Source organism: Papaver somniferum, chromosome 1 (genome assembly GCF_003573695.1).
Source record: "Papaver somniferum cultivar HN1 chromosome 1, ASM357369v1, whole genome shotgun sequence".
In the NCBI taxonomy this organism is placed as follows: Eukaryota; Viridiplantae; Streptophyta; class Magnoliopsida; order Ranunculales; family Papaveraceae; genus Papaver; species Papaver somniferum.
The window spans coordinates 181,051,720-181,057,520 of NC_039358.1; positions in this window are offsets into that span (position 1 = coordinate 181,051,720).

Sequence of the window (5,801 nt, forward strand, 5' to 3'; positions counted from 1 at the left end):
AAGAACAACCGGTTTTTAGATATAACCTGCTCAAGTTCGCGGACTGGGTTCGCGGACTTAAGCTCATGGAAGGAGTTAACAAACTCCAGTAGAAATTCTCGGGCCGAGAACTTCCGCCAGTTTGCGGACTGAGTTCGCGGACTTAGTTCGCGCCAGTTCCGTTTCTCTTGATCAATAAAGTTCACAAACTTTGGTTCAAGGAATAAGGACTTATACATATTTGTGTTTCCACAACAGTGCTTATATCCTACCAATGGTTATGTAATCTAAACTCTCATTTCAATCATTGAAACATTCTCAGAGGAAAGATATAGCCGTTATTCACAGACCATTTTTCGTCAGAGCAATTTTCAAAGTGATTAAAACATAACATGACTTTCGTCACTAGGTAAAGATGAATTCGGATAAAGCAAAAGCTTACCAACACATATTTCGATAAATAGATAGGCGATATAAACTCGGCTCGAAATAGCAAATGTGCATAATGAAAGTCTATATATCAAAACGACTTTTGTCTCAAGCGTAGGAGATAGAATAGATAGACTTTTGAGTGACAGATAAGTTCAATTCTCCACATACCTTTTAGTCGACGAAGATCCACCAGTTCCTTGAGTAGTCCTTCGTCTTGTATGATGATTTCCATGGAGTTCTTGAGCTCAACTACACTTTCTATCCTAGTCCGAGACCTTTAGCTATGTAGGCTAGAAATCAAGACTTATAGTTTTGATCACTAACATTGACAAACATGCTTGAGATAGCAACGCATGCGAGTTCGACCGAGCAATGCTCTAACAATCTCAACCAGTTATCCTGGGGCTTTTGATAATGAGAGATTAAAAATCAATTCTAGTTATTAAGACAAGAACATGTTTGTTAATGAAGATGAAATCCGTGACCAATACTTTCACATATTTCTGATTTGCTTGTTTATTTACCTTGTTTTATTTTAGTTTATAAAAATTAGAAAATCCCCCTTGTTTTATTTAGGAAACCGAAAGATATTGACAACCCAAGTCCTCTATGTGGGAACGATCCTTTCTTTCCCTTGCTATATTATATATTTTTAGTAGTGAGAAAGTAATTTATTTTTGACGCATACGACAGCGATCACCCGATTCGCAGAACTTTTTTTTTACTAAGTTGAGTCCTTATGTGTTATGATATTCTTACATCCTTCCTAAAAATATTTTATTTATGGTCTCATTCAAGATCTAAATCATAGAGCTCAGATATTTGGAATGACCTGTCCCTCCTTCACTACTGTCCCCACTTAGCCACTCGGTTATCCGCCAGTGTAGATATTAATATAGTTATATGACTTAGCTAAAAAAAGGTGATACATTTTACAAAAAGTTGTGATAGAGTTAGATGCTGCAGCACAAAAGTATTAGACCCATAGAAAGCAGAATTCTATGAGCCAGAAGAAAAGAAGTAAAGTATATCCATTTGGAAGGGGATTGTGCAAATGTCCTTTCTATTTTGAATGGAAAGTTAGAGTCAGCAAAAGGTATAACAAGAAACATTACCATTGATTACTTGAATATCTTATACTGGTCGGATTGGGATATATATGGTTGATTGGCTGTCGTAGGATCAACAAATTAATCAAGATATTTCCCACTAATTAACTAGTAATATAGAGGTAGTAAGAGATCGTTCCCAGAGAGAGCTGTGTAATTGGTAGGTTATTTGTATCGGCAAAATAAATAAATAACAAAAAGGGGGGATTGGTTTTAAGATAAATAAAAAGACAATAAAGAAGAAAATAGATGATTAAGGAATCCTTTGTCATTACCAAGCGATAGCAGGATCAGAATACTTATCTATCTTCCGTTAGAACCATTCATCACCAACTGCAGAATAACAGCTAGCTCAGTGCTATCCCCAAAACTCCTTTTACTACGGATATGGAAGCTCTCCAGTATCAGATTCTATCCAACCGAACCACCAAGTAGTAGCTCAGTCAAGGTGTAATCCAATCGAACGCTTTAAGCTTTGTGAATTAGGTTAATCCCAGTAGTTAAACTCTTAGATCAAGGTTCATTTGCTGGTGTTGTTTTTACACACGATTGATCCACATAATCTCTCTGTAAGGTACCGCGATTTCTACTTGTGTAGAGATTTATTCGACGATTACTTATCTCCTAACTTCTACTAGCAATAGAACGATCAATAGATCAATCTAGGGTGCACTCCAAATCAATCTAAGAATCACTCATAAACCCTATATATGGTAAAAGCAAATGATGATGATAAAAACTCTCAATAGATTTGTACTAATAATAAAGCTTCACGCTTAGAACATTGCATTCATCCCTAATCAACAAAGGATTTTGCTACTCATATTACAAAGAAGATGAATAATGGTGGCTTCCCCCTAAAGGGGTAAACCCTAGGTTTAAGATGTAGAAATAAACCCTAGATTGTGATATGAGATGTATGATGAAAGGATTAATACCTATTTATATAGTTTTACAATGATTTGCCTTCAAGTATGCTAGTCGGTTCCGGAAACCGACCTAAAAAGTAGTAAAGAAAGACCCTAAAAATAGTTCGGGAATTTTGGCCTTCATGGTTTGTGAACCCCGTTTACGAACGAAATACTTGTATAAAATCCAGGTAATATTGTTTGCATACCCAGTTTGCGAACTGGAATTTCAGTTACTCCCGTTTCCAAACCCAGTTTGCGAACTGGCTTGTCTTCGGTATTCGATAAAACTTGTTTTGGTCATAACTTCGTCGTCCAAACTCAGAATGACCTCATTCTTTTCGCATTCTTTTTCTCTTTTAGTTATCTTAAAGACGATGATAAGAAATCCTGAATTTGAATGAGTTAAGATTGATCTTTGGTCCGTTTCTTTATTTTGAGATTTTTGCTCTTTTTTGTCGCACTTCTTCCACTTATCTTGGACTTGGGCACTTGAATACTTGGAATACTTCTCTTCTTAGCTCTTCTCAGCATTTTGTAGTTCCTTTTTGGATAATTCACCTAATATAGGCAAATAAGAGAAAACAACAATAATAATACGAATACATGAAAGAATAATAGCTAAAACAAGTATGAAATGGACACTAAAATCATATGAATTATGCACTTATCAATGGTCATTTGGAAGTAGAATAATAGCCTCTTAGCATATAATTTTAGTACGGGCTAATTCCCCCTTATTTAATTAAAACTAATCTACTAATTAGTTAAATTAATTTGGTTAATGTAAATCGGTTAAATAAAATTATGGGTTATTATGTTTTTTGATTTAACTTATGAACTTTGTTGGAAGATTTATTTAAAAAAAAATGTAACAAAAATGAATTATTCTTGTCAAACACTTCTCAAAATGGAATTGTACACGGTTTGTTTGTTTAATTCTTTTAAATGACTGAAGGAGTTCAAGCTTTCAGAATTCAATCCATCAAAAGTCGTCATGCTAGACTTAAAAAAAAAACATGCCGACAACCACTAGTTGGTAATAAAACAAAATGATAACTTTTAATAGTGACCGTCAAATATCATCATTGTTATTTGTTAGAGCATTGCTCGTTCGAACTCACAAGTTTTTTCATATCAATCTTGTTTCCAATGTTAGTTGCACAAAACCATATGTTGATTTCTAGTCTACTAAAGTCAAGTCTCGGACTAGGATGGTAGTTGAGTATCAGACATCACTGAATAACCCTCGAAGTTTAAAGACTGAAAAACAAACAAAAAAATCTGCGAGAACTTCATCAACAAAGAGTTATGTGAAGAGTGACATATCCTATTTACTCACTACATTTACCATTTTATCTTATGAGACTATGTCGTATGATTTTAGTAGATTTTGTTAGAGCACTGCTTGGTCGAACTCGCAAGTTTTGCTATCTCAAGCTTATTGTCAATGTTAGATGCACAAAAATATATCTTAATTTCTGGTCTACTAAAGTCAAGTCTTGGACTAGGATTAGAGTATGGTAGTTGAGTATCAGACATCATAGAATAACCCTCAAAGATTTAAGACTGAAGAGAAAACGAAGATATTTGCGAGAACTTCATCAACAAAGAGGTATGTGAAGACTGAACCATCCTATTTACTCACCTCATTTACCATTCTATCTTATGAGACTATGTTGTAAGAAGAAGTTTCAAGTCAAGCTTGTCTTGATAAATCTCTCGAAATATGATTCAATTAATGGATGTTGTTAGATCCTTAAAAATCTTGGTTAAGAGCGATTTATTGTTCATGAACTATTTTTGTTTCAAGTTGATTATGAGATATCCCATAGTTTGTCCCACAGATCAGATCCAACGATGGGTAGGACCGTAATTCTAACACTTGGGTCACTAGTAGGATGACTTTGAAAAATGGGACCTCATCCCTCCTTACACAGGTCGAACCGCGGGATAACCCGCAGTAAGTCTATCATATTCGATTAATTAGATCATTCCCAACGATGTTTAGATATGTATGTTAGGGGGAGATGAAAATAAAACATATTTTATTAATGTCCAAACATATGATTCGATAGGAGCATCTCCAACAATGAGTGTAAACTTCGTGCGTGGGTTGTAAGACCTTTATTTAGGATTTACGAATATGGTTGATATATGACTCAATAGTTAATATATTATCTCCAATAGTATATGATTTAACCCTTAGAATAACTAATGTATTATTAATGTGTTGAAGGGGTCCGTTATACCCCCATGACACTTGAGAGTTCCATGTAATAATTACATGAGATTCATTTCGTCCATACAGTTCGTCTTTTCTAATGTTTACAGAGAAGGCAATAGTTGTGTTGATACTCTATCTAAGTAGAAGAAATCGACTTTCAGAAGAGGTACCGAGGGCTCCAAATTCGAACTTCTTACGAAAGTGCTAAGAGTAGATGATGCTCTAAGTCCCTAAGGCTTCCATGAAAGAACTTAGAATGAAGACATAAAAGCATAGGATCCAACTGAAATTATTACTGCCAGTGGTCTTTAACAGACCCACATCTTCCACCTAGCTTCTTGTGAAATAAACAGTGTACGAGAAGTGAAAGAGGAGATCCCGATATGAACAACCAAGACCGGGAAGATGAAGGACACAAGAGGAAATGTGCATATTTCTTTATAGTACAAAGATTTTCATAGGATCAATTTTTGAATCACTGGGTTCATACTCTGGACTGAGAGTTATCTGACTCAAGCTCTCACACGACCTATTACTCTTATTGAACCCACAATAAAATAAACTTTTCTTAGACAATTAGACCCTCCTCCTTGCATTGGCCCCTCCTTATATTTCTTAAGCTTATAGGTACTTGTTGTTCAAGAGATAAAGCAAGAAGTTATTTCCCTTAGAGCATCTCCAAGAAAAGGTGCAAAAAATTTTGGTCCTTTTATTTATAGGTTCTACACATAGAGTAAATATAGGACCTCATATCTAAAAAACCATCTCCAACGGTGAGAATTTTAACCCTTAGAATTAAAAGAAAATTAGTTAAAAACATGACGTGGAGGTGCAACCGGAGGTGTAAATATCACTTTCTTGAACACCTTCATATTTAATAATTGGTCCCTCCTAATTTGTAGGACCCTACGGTTGGAGATGAATTTATGCCAAACGAGGGTCTAAAATCCTATGTGTCACTAAAAATAAATGAATCTCTCTTGGTGATGCTCTTAAGGTGAATAATCCAACCATCACTTATTGTAGTTTTTTTAGACAACCAATTAACAACCAATTTTGGGGCGGATAACACACATTTCACTTAGCAGATGTACCAGGTTAGCCTCCTGCTCAGTCGAGTCCCGGTGTGTAGGTTTACTTTCAGTC